Source organism: Onychomys torridus, chromosome 16 (genome assembly GCF_903995425.1).
Source record: "Onychomys torridus chromosome 16, mOncTor1.1, whole genome shotgun sequence".
Classification (NCBI taxonomy): domain Eukaryota; kingdom Metazoa; phylum Chordata; class Mammalia; order Rodentia; family Cricetidae; genus Onychomys; species Onychomys torridus.
Genome location: NC_050458.1, coordinates 39,495,467 through 39,507,549, shown reverse-complemented (window position 1 = coordinate 39,507,549; position 12,083 = coordinate 39,495,467).

The window sequence follows — 12,083 nt, the reverse complement described above, 5'->3', positions numbered from 1 at the left end:
ATAATCTCCCTGTCTTTGCTCAAATTCCTACGGGTGTGTTGGAACTCAGATGAGCTACCCATTCAGCTTTAGGCCAGATCTCAGCCCACTCTGAACCCAGGATGGTCCTGAGGTGCCCTGACCAGCCTCAGGCCAGACATAGCTGAAGAGATGGTTAATAGACACCTGTCCCATACTCACAGCCTGTCCCAGGGCATTAAACGGTTAGTAAAACTTAATACTAAAACCACCGTTCTCAGTTGATTAAAATTTATGAAAATTTATGAGCAGTGCAGGCTCCATAACCATGAGGCTTCTGGGCCCCAGCCTTCCCCCATTCCCACCTCCTGCCCCACCCCACCAAACACCAAAGAATCTCTGGAAGTTTCCAGAAGCCAAGTCCAGAAATGGATGCAGATCCAAATCACTGCCCCCACCCCAAGAAACTCTGGATGTCCCCACTGACCAGTCCCTAGGGATATAAAGAGAAAGTCTGGAGCCTGTGTCTGGAAGGCCAGGCTCACCTAGCAGAGAGGGCCTGAGCAATCTGTTCTCTCTGGAAACGAAGCCACTCCCTCTGTGGAGAAGGGCCTGGGCTCTCAGCCATGCACTAACTGAACTGGGCCTGAGGCAGGCGCTGGTGGATGAGTAGACAGACCTGCGCAGCACACAGTAGGCCTTCAACCAGACACTCTTACTCCTGGCCCCCACCTCTCCCAGAGTCTAAGGCCCACAGCACACGTGATGCTGTGTGCCTGCCCTTTGTAGGAGATCTATCAGTGCTCATGGGAGTGGCATTGATAACTAGGCCTGTGCTGTGAGTTCTAATGTAGACCATGGTGTATTGAGCAAGCTCCTGCCCCACTCCCAGATCCCCAACTCCTATGGGGCCTGAGATACAGAATCATTTTTCTTCCAGGCCTCCACCCTGTTAATACTTAGCCTGGACCCTGTTGGGGGGGGGTTGATACACAGCTACCTCAGAAGGTTCTGGGCTCCTGGGTGGGCTCTAGATTCCCCAGCCACCCCATACCCCCTCTCCACCCACAAGCCTGCAGATTTTCTAAGGTACATGGTTTGGTCAGGCAATGAGCCTAAACATACTTTCTACAGGTATAAAGGGGCATGATTCACTGAGGGTCACTACTGGGCCGTGACCTGGATGCCTTAGCAGTGGTCTGGCCTGGTGCCAGCTTCCTCACCAACATGCATCCCTTAGCGCCCTCCTTCTCTGAGCAAGAAAGCCTCAAGATCACTATCCCTCACCCCACCCCACTGCACCCCTACTATGAACACTCTCAGAAGTGGACTAAGCCAGAAAAGTCAGCCTGGACCGGGAAAGAATTGCAGGCAGGTGGGAAACCTAGCCAGAGGAGATGAAAGCCAGACACCTCTACTCAGTTACATCTTTCCTGGAGGCTGAACTCAGGGGAGCAACCCACCCAGCAGGGCTGGGGCGCTGACGCTGCCTTCAGAGGCAAGAACCTAGGAGTAGCCAGACTGTCTGACTCTACTCCCTGCAAAGTGGATTGAGGCCACCATGGACTGGTTCATAGTGAGGTCTGGGCAGACCATGTCCTCCTGGGAATCCTGACTCAGCAATCCCACGCAGGCCAGGATCTAAACATCTGATTCATTTCTCCTTCCCCTTGGCAAGTAGAACTCAGGGTGTCCTACTTGAGACCCCCTTTTGTCCCTCAAAGGATCCAGGCCTTGAAGCCCTCTACCTCCTTGCTTGGCTGTGCCTTGGCATTTCAGTGGCTTACCCTAAGTGCAAGGCCTTGTGCACACCTGTACTAGCTCTTCCTGAGGCCCTCCTGGACCCGCAAGGACAATCACAGGACAGAGGGCATGAGCCTTGGGGAAGGCAGATGATGAGTCTCGCTGCCACCTTGCTGAGGTGGCAGCCCTCAACTCCAGTCTCTTAGAAAGTGGAATCCCCCAGATGTTGCTGAGACAAGACTAGATCATGAAGGTCATGGGAATGGCCTTGGCAGGCACAGCCCTCTTGAAAAAAACACACTACATTCACATGCCAAAGCCATGTAATAGCAGTTGCTACTCCACTACAGCTGATCCAGGATCCCCACACTTCAGGTGACACCAGCTCTGGGACCCCCCCCCAGAATTCCCAACAGGAAGATGCCAGGGGAGAATGGAAAGGTCTATATGCAGGTTTAAAGCAGAGAGAGGCTCAGAGTGGCCATAGCTGCAGGGTAGGCTCATTTACATCTGGGGCTCCTCTTCTGGGATCCAGCTAGCTCAGGAAAGATTACTACCCCTTCTCAAGGTTTGTCTCATACCCGGCCACAGCAGGCAGACTGCTTGAGCTCTAGGGTCTCTTCTAGCCCCTCTCTGCATCAACACCCATGCCCTCCCAGCTAGACTGCCACGCCCTCTTAGTCAGATTCTGTCTGGCCCTGCCACCCTTGAGGTCACTGACCACTATGGTTCTGTGAGAAGTCACCACCACTGTGCCCATGGACCTCCAAGAAGGAACACAGAAGAATCATTCCTTCCAAAGGTGACTTGGAGGGCATGCTGGTCCCAGGTTCTACAGGGAATGGGGGAGAGAATTACAACCTTGGCTTTATGAGTGGGTATAAACGTCCTGTGTGTTTGATGCCCCCAGCTCCCGCCACACAGCCATTAAAGAAGAAGGACCATATTTCTTTGTCTTCCCACGGGTCTCATTCTTGCCAAACCTGCCAAGTCATCCAGCCAACCTGCCCTCCAAGATATCTCCTCTGTACAGGCCTGCCGGAGCCATGCTGTCTACACAGCCAATCTCCAGAATGGAGCAAATACCAAGCCACAGTGGGAGGCCAAAAACAGGGGGGGGGAGGCAAAGTCCCTATGTCCCTCCTCTGCCAGTTCCAACCACTGATAATTATTCTCAAAGCTTGCATAAACAGGCCATTGCAGGGCGTTTTGTGGTGATCTGAACAGCATTTAGAGGGAAGTATCCATGCTGATGAGAAAACCATGGTTCAAGGTGTACCTGGCCCAGGCCACCCAGCAGAGGGCAGCAGGAGTGCCAGGTCCTGCTCATGTTGTTGGGGGAAGCCAGGCTGGGTACACAGCACACACTGTGTTGGCCTCATGCTCAGCCTTCTCCATACCAAGTCTGATATTCATTCTTGCTGAACTTGCTTGGTCCTCAGCGAACTCAGGACTCAGGGATTCCAGACTACACAGACGCAGACCTGGGACTCAGAGGGGTAAGGGTGACTGAGGTCTCCAGCAGTACTACCTAGACTGTGATTCAGGCTGGAGGAGAGAACTGAACGTGTTCAGGTGAGGTATCCTGGGACACGGTGCCTGCCGTCTCTCTTTGTGGTATGTAACTGGGCTCCCACCAAGTGTTCTCCACAGAAATGGATGGAGGCCTTGAACCTAGGGTCGACTCCATCTACCCCTCTGCTCCTAGGCATTCTGCATTGGTCTTCCATGGCTTTCTCAAGTCTGGGCAGAGACAGTGAACGTGTGAGGGTCATCCCCATGTGCTGGTCAGGGATGAGTGTGACAAGGTCAAAGGGTACTTTGAGAAACTGTATGGTCTCTCTCAGTCTTCCCGATGGTGTCTTTAGACCGCCCCTGCCTTTCACCTCTGCCACCCTGTCTTCTAATTCTGCAAAGAGTATGGTAAGGGACAGAGGCTCACCTGGCGGTGGTGCTGTCCGTGGTGCTGAATGGCAGAGCATTCTCATGCCAAGCAGCTACCCCGAGAAAGAAGGCTTGCCCCACTCTATACGCCTCCTGGTGCTCAAGGCTTGAACCAGCTGTTCTCATGATCGCTGGACCTCTCACAAGAGTCGGGTCCCTTCATAGAGATGAAAGGGACACACTAGAACACAACACTGATGACCGGGCCGGCTTTTATCCCCCAGGGGTGTGGGTTGAGGAGATCCTCCCCACACCTGCCCGCATCTGCGAAATCAATATCCTTTTGAGATGGTGTCAGAGCTTCACTGTTTGATCTTACAAAGCCTTGTTCTTCTGCAGAGAGACAGGCAGGTCACATTTACTCTCAGATCCCCAAAGGAGAGTCCAAGACCCCAGCTTTTAGGAAAAGAACAAGGCAGACCCCAGGCCTGGCCTCAGTGCTCAGCCGCAGCAGGTTCAGAAAGAGGGTGCTAGATCCTCCACTGGCTCAGCCCGGGAAATGCCAGAGCTTAGCAGATAAAATATGCCTAACATATGTGAGTGAACTGTTAACTTCCCTCAAACATAGAGATCCCCAGTGCATAGAGAGGGAAGTGGAGGCTCAGGGAGGTTAAGAAACTCTCCTGAGGTCACACAGCTGTGAGTGTAGGAACCAGCACTTCAACTCAGGCCCCAACCTCAAAGGCCAATGTTCTTGTCATATGCTGAGAACAAACACCAGCAATGGATCCAAGCTCTGCAGCAGCCCCCAGAATGCCAGTGACACACAGCCAGAGGCAAAGGCACTTGTGCTCCCTCAAGGATAATGTACAGGGTGCATGTCCAGAGTGCACAATGGTCTTCCTCAAGCCAAGAGATACTTCACTAACCTTCAAGGTCCAGAAGTGCTCCTCCGTAACTGAGGACAGGGATGTCCCAAGACCTCCATGGTGCTATAAGCAATCTTGGTTCAGAAACTATTTTCTGAACAATTTGGACAAAGGAAACTCTAACCTGGAGGTTTCTGGTGTCAGGCATGGCTTCCTAGGCTGCAGAGCACACATGTACACACCATGTCTTGGAGCCGCGGTGTGAGGGGGAGGGGACACAGTCACCAGTGCTTTTCTCCTCCCTATAGGTCTACCCACCTCAGACATAAATCCAGCCATCATGATTTGAACCTGAAATGTCTCCCCCAGGCTCACATGTTCGATCTTTGGCCCCCAGCTAGTGGTGCTATTTCGGAAGGTTCTGGAAACTTGAGGAGGTGGGGCCTAGCTGGGAGAAGTAGGTCACAAGTGGTGAGTATTTGAAAGTTCTATCCAGTCTCTGGTTCAAGCCTCATTCTGATTCCTGACACAAACAGCCTCTGCCACACACTTGCACTTTCATGATGACTCTGAGATGCTGAGCCAAATGGATCTCTCCTCCCTTGAATTGTTTCTGTCAGTCATTCTGACACTACCACGGTGTAGCTAAAATGATGCTCTTCCCCCTCCCTGAAGACGAGCACAAGATAACTTCCGGTCTCTGGTAGCCTTGACCTCCTGTTCATGATGGTTCCTCTTCAGGAGTGGCCTCCTTGCTCCTCAGTCAGCCTCTCCATACAGTTTCTGCCCCAGTTCCCCAGGGACTGTCTCCTGCACCCCATCACTACCACATCAGTGTTAGGTTTCAGGGATTTATACTTAACCCAGTTGTCCATGAGGATGTAAAGGACATATTCCAAACCTAGTATTAAAAAAAAAAAAAAAAGGTCCAGAAACTACAGCAGGCTACATGATTTGGGATCAGTGATTAGAAGAGCTTGGCCCATTGTCTATCTCGAGAAGATCTCTGAGTATATCCTTTATGGTGAATGTCCCCCAACCTCGTTTCCTTAACTAGGTTCTTGGCTGGGGTGAGACAGACCCTCCAATCAAGCTGAAATATTTTTAAATGTAAATGATAAATTTAGAAGTTACATGTGTGTCTCATGCTCACATAGCATGCTCTCACAATATGCCCAGCTCCATTTTAAAGCTTGACTTAACTCCTTCAATGCCCCACTACAATCCTGAGAGAGAAGATGTCATAACTAGCCCTATCTTATAAATGAGGAGGCCAAGTTACAAAGAGAGTGGTAGCTTGCTCAAGTGGTCAGTGGATCCCTCCCTCTTTCCAGACAATAGTCATCTCATTGACCTAGTACCCTCTCCCTCAGCTCCCCCTCCCATGCCTCAGCTGGCTGCAGTGCAGAGCCCTGGGAGGGGAGAAGGCATGGTTTACCTATCTGCATAGCCTTCATAGTAGGGCCATGGGAAGTGTTCATTCCTGACCTCAGAGCTAGCACAAAGGGTTAACATGGTGAATACTTACATAGTAAATGAGAATTTGGTGACTGAGTAAACTGGTTAGTGGGTGGATAGATGGATGAAGTAGATAGATGAATGGGTGGGTATGTATGGGGGGAAATGGATGGATAGACAGATATTTGGATGGATAAGTAGGAGAACTGATGAATAGACAGGGGATGGATGGATGGATAAATGATGGTTCTGTGGGTAGGTGATGAGTGAATGGGTGGGTAAATAGGCAGATGACAGATGGATAAATGCATGCACTTGAAGAGAGGTAGATAGAGATAGATAGATAGATAGATAGATAGATAGATAGATAGATAGATTTGTATGTGGATGGATGAATGGGTGAGTGATAGGTGGATGGGTGGGTAGGCAGATGGATGGGTGGGTGAATGATGGGTGGATCATGAGAGATGATGAATGGAAGGGTGGATGAATCAATGGATAAGCAGATAAGTAGATAATAGATGGATGGATTAAATGGTGGGTGGGTGGATAATGAATGAAAGATGGATGGATGGATGGATGGATGGATGGATGGATGGATGGATGGATGCTTAGAATAAAGAATCTGATTGGACCAAGGTAGAGTAACAGGTAGGTAGAGTTGATATCTGCCACACCATGGTGCATATTATCTGCTATATATGTGTGTATCTCTTCATGCAGTGGAGTAATGCAGGAATTAGTCACAGTTTGGGACACCTGTGAATCATCTGCAAATTAATTTGCTCCTGTGTTTTCCATACATGGCCATCATTTCCATCCTTAACAGCAGCATCAATAACGATGATAGACATGTCTTCCTGTAAGCAGGAGCCAGATCTCCTACTAGGACTCATTACAGTCCCAGTGTTGAACTATATCCTGGATCCCCTCACAGAGGGCAGAGAGGGACATTGCCATAGCTTCTGGGTAAGAAATATCTGAGACTGAGTCACAGATATGTACACATGTGTCAGAACACGCAGGCAAGCAGCTTTATATGTATGTGATCCATGCAATTGTGGGGCAAAGTTCTTGGGGCCAGGGCTTGGTTTAATGCCTTCTTGAAATCAATCATTTTTTACTGTGGACTCCCAGATTCCACAACTGGTCCTGGCCGTAAGGGCTGCATTTGGGAACTTGCCCTGCCCTATGACCTCATGGGGCATAAACATCCCCTGCCCTTTCTTCACAGCCCTTTGTGGAGGGTTAGCCATGGACCCTTGGCACTCTGCCATGCCTGGCATGACACAGGCTCTGGACAGGCACCAACTCTGCTTGCTACCCTCTCCTCACGCCTGGCTCCTACATGGCAGGAAAGACTATCGGGGGATAACAGATAGTGCCATTAGGAAGTGAAGCAGCCCATCCTTCCAGGGGAGAGAAATGAGGCTGTCAGTTGGTGGGGGCCCGGGGCCTCTAGGCGTGATTAACGGGATCAGGCGACCCACACACTGCAGCAGAAGGTGCCAGGAGATGATTGCTTACAAAATGTACCAATTACCTTCGCGCCTTCCCGCCCACCATGCCACCAGGCAAATAAACACATCAGCTGCCAGCCTGCATTTGCTTGGGCTTGGAGAGGGCCCAGTGTCCAGGGCCATGGGAAGGGCACCCAGGCAGAGGCAGGAGGACTACCCTAGCCCCACAAGTCCTCCACGGCCAATGAAACAGGCAAGTGGTACAGGAGGTGGTGCCTTGGCCAAGGGAGATGTTTGATGTTTAAACAAGTGAGAAAATGGTGTCCCAAAAAAGCCTTGTTGTAAGGACCTCCCTGTCCTGCTGGGAGGTAGAGCACCAGCTGCACGTAAGTGACCAGTAACCTCTGGCCATTCCAGACCCATCAGCCATGGCCCACACAGAGGACTGCGTGTGCATGTGTGTTTGCATGTGTGCACTCAAGTTCCAGTGTAGTACACCTATGTTTGAGCCTGTGTCCGTGTATGTGATCTTGTCTGTGTGCTGTGTGTACACATGTGATGCATGCATGTGCTTCCATGCCTGTATGCACATATGGGTGTCATGTTTATGTACCTGCATCCATATACGCCAGAGCCCATGTGTGTGTGTGTGTGTGTGTGTGTGTGTGTGTGTGTGTGTGTGTGTGTACCTACATTTGGATGCATCTACTCTGTGTGTTGCATGTGCATGCATCCAAGAATGTGTGTGGTATGTGAACCTATGTCCACGTGTGTTCTAGGGTCTGTGTGTATGATTAGTGTGTTGTGTGGACATGTACTTGCACCCATGAGGGTATGCTGCATATGCATGCATTCATGTGCCAGTGTAGTGTGCACATCTGCTCACACATCCAGACCTGGACAAGTGGGCAAAGGGAGGTGTTGGAGATGATAGGAGCTTCCTGAAGGACATCCTTTAGCTGAGCCGATCATGCCTGGATGAAGGTAACCAGAAGCTGATGCCCCCATGACAGGGAAGAGCACAGGGCGCTAGTCAGCCCTCAAGAGGCGGCTGCTGTGGGGCAGAGTGGCATGGCTCAGTCCAAGAAGAGATTGCCTCACATTCTCCTATGTGTAGGAGTCTGTGGGGCATCTGTGAGTTCATGAACATCCTGGCTCAGGAGGAGTGTAAGCAAGCAATCTCTCCCTCCTGGGAGTCTGCCATTCAGGTCACAAAGTGACTCCTCCCTGGTGAGGGAAGCTGGAGGAGGGAGAGAACAAGAAAGTGGGAAGCAGAGTTATACACACATGCACACATGTATTTGCACATGATCAAGCATGAGCATAAAATGTCCCATCCTCCAGGCTCCATAGCCAACTCCATGTTATTTCTTTACAATTAGGTATGGATATAATCTCCGAGCCACCTTGCATACCATAGGGTCAGGGATGTCACTCTCCTTGCTGGGAGAGGAACAAAGAAGAATCTTTTTGAAGCAGTGCCAATTCTGGACCCACCCCCTGTGATGCGGCTGTGACCACAGGCTAGTCACTCACCTCTCTGAACTCAATTTCCTCACTTGGAAATGAGCTGTAGAGTAAGTGATCCTCGCTGAAAAGGCTATGCATGGACTGCCACTAGGCTCCAGTCAGAGGGGGACATGGGCACAGACTTCAAGAACACAATTGCAGTCATCATGGGTCACTCACAAGGGACCGCCTCTGGATGTCCTTCCCCCTCCCACTCCCATCCAGGCTTCCTCTAAGGTAGGAACATGCTGGTCTGACCAACCAGACCTAGGAGAGAATTATGTCCAGAGCATGGCTCTGACACAGGCTACCACAGCAAACGCCTTCTGTGTCTACCCCAGTCAGCCTGTGCTGGCTCCAGATTCTCAACTGGAAGACCCTTCCCTCCTTCCTACAGACCAGAACATCATGGCACTCTAACTTTCCACAAGCCCTCTGCAGCCATTTCCAAACAGTGGAAGGCCTGTAAGGATAAGGCCTCAGTGGCCCATCGCCAGGCAGTCTGGCCTTTGCAGCCTGTTCACACAGTGGCCAGTACCGCTACAGGAGGACCACAGGGCTGCTGGGGTTTGGTCTGGAGCACTCGTGATGCCCCTGTGTCGAAGGCTTGGTCCCCAGCTGGTGGGATGGCAGGGGGTGGGTGAAAACATTCAAAGGAAGGGCCTGATGGGAGGAAGTGGTTGCTGGGGTCATGCACTGAAAGGAGGTCCTGAGACTGTAGCTCTGTGTCTGTCTGTCTGCCTGCCTGTCTCTCTCGCTCTCTCTCTCTCTCTGCCCCCTGCCTGCCATGAGTTGAGCAGTTCCTCTCCAACCTGCCCTCACTATAGTGCCCCACCTCCCCACAGGCCCAAAGCCGCAGAGCCCAGTGCGGACACACTGAACCTCCACAGAGAGCCCTCCCGAGCCCAACAGAACTTCCTCCTTTAAGTTGTTTATCTCAGTGACAGACAGAAAGTGACTAACATGAGCCCAGTGGGAGTTGAGCTGATCTGGCATTCCCAGTAGAACTGGCCTCCCACAGGCAGCCCAGGAAAACCAGCTCCGCAGATGGTAGCCCCAGGGTACTGAGACTGGAGGCTTATGTCCTGTGAGCCCTGCTTCTGGGAGCCCCAGCCCTCCAAGTGCCCACTGGCTTCATTATGAGCTGAGAGTACTTGGGCAGCTTCAGACAAGAAAGTGCGCATGGTGAGTAACCAGGCTCAAAGGACAGAGCACCAGCACCTTGGGAGTGGAGATCCTAAGGATGAGTCCTGGCCATCTCCCCTCATGGTGAATGACCCTGAGGAGGGGCCATCCTCTCTGAGCCTGGGATTCCTCTGTGCAAAAATGGATGCAGGAGAATTGCTAAAGGACCTGACAGCTGGGGGCATGGCTGAGTATGTCTTCGGGGTGTGGCTATGGGCATGTGAGGGTGCCCTTGTGCCCTCTTTGCTCAAGAGGGGCCTCTTGCCATCTCAGCCCAGCCAACTCCTTACCTTCCTGAGACTCAACTTGGATGGAGCCACTCCCAGGAAGCCCTCCCTGACTGCTTTCCTGTGTCATCTTTCCTGCTGACTACATACAGATGTTGCAGCTAGAGCAGAAGCCAGTGTCCTTGTCCCGTCCCTGTGCATCCTTCTGCCTGTCCACCTGCCATCTATCCCTCTGTCTTCCTGCCATCCATTGCTGTCTGTCCACCTGACACACATCCGTCTGTATGCCTACTGCCATCTAGCCCTCTATCTCTCCCTCTGCTATCCATCTCTCTCACATATCTCCATCCATTTGTCCATTGTCTCCTATCTCTTTATCCATCTATCATCATCTCCCAAAGTATGCATCTAACATCATTCTTCCCATCCACCCATCTGTCACCTTCCTCCTCATAATCCTTACCTGTCTCTCTATCCATCACCCCTCATATCCATCTGTCATCTATCTCTCTGTCTATCTACACATTCATTTGCCTATCTATCTCACTGGTCTCTGGAGACCCTGAACAATTCACAACCCACTGGCAAATAGAGGCTCCAAGATCAACAGTGACACAGAAGCGGTTCTAACAGGGACATGGAAAGCACATTGAGCCACTAAGCCATGTACTCGTGGCATGAGCTATCTCCAATCTGAGATATCATCTAAGGGTATCATCTGCCCAAGCTGTCATGGACATTTGTTGCAGAGCCGAGCAGGACACCATAGCCATACAGTGCCAAAGCCTAGGCCCCTAGGGTCCAGAGCTCATTGGCAAGGCACAGTCACATCTGGTTTCAGGGTTTTATCTGTCTCTTGCAGCTTATGGCTCATGTCCCTGTATGGGCTGAATCCATCCCCTGCCCCCTGCACTGAGACACACTACAGGCACCTAGATGCTGACTGGGGGTTCGGACTGGAGTTGCAGCAAAGAGAAGCTAACAGTCTGTGGGTCGTGCATGGGGATGGGACATTTATCTTGTTGGACTATTCTTGGAATGCCAACAATAAACGCCAAGATGAACGATGCATAGAAAATATTCCCCAAAACAGCAAGAGAGCTGATCTCCCGAAGTGGTCCCATGGAGCGTCTGGGAGGAGCAGGAACTGGGTAGGGCAGTTCTCAATCAGGAACCCTCTCTGCTGGGTTGACAGGATCCCCAGGATGAGACAAGGAGTTCCTCATAGACAAGAAGGTGATAGTGGCAAAGTGAAGGGGTTGGGGAAGCCTCCCAGGGTTCTGCCTGACATACCACTTCCATCCATACACAGGGGGAGGTACCAGAAATGGCATGACAGCCAGCCGGCACTGTTCCTGATTGTGGGTAGCTGTGCTGGCCCCAGAGAACCAGGAGGCTGGAGACCAGCTTCTCGGCATGGCATCTGCTAGCTTGCCCCTTGTGGGTCACTCTGCACCAGCCTGAAAGATGTCCTCCAACAGAATGCTGGTCAGAACTTATAAAGGTGACCTGACTTTAGACATAGAGCCTCTTAGATGTCACCCAGGTCATGAGCTCTGACCAGATCTCATGCTGGACCAGGGTAGAGAATGTGACAAAGTGTCCTCAAAGGAAAAGAAATCTGGACACAGACACAGAAGGGAGGTGGGCCAGGTGAGAAGAGCCCAAAGTGGGGGGAAGCATCACATGCTGGGGGGCTAGGGAATTGTAGAGCTGGAGAAGGCAAAAGGACCAGTGGTACTTAACCCTAGAGGCCAGGAGCAGGAGAATAGGTACTGTTGCTTTTAGGG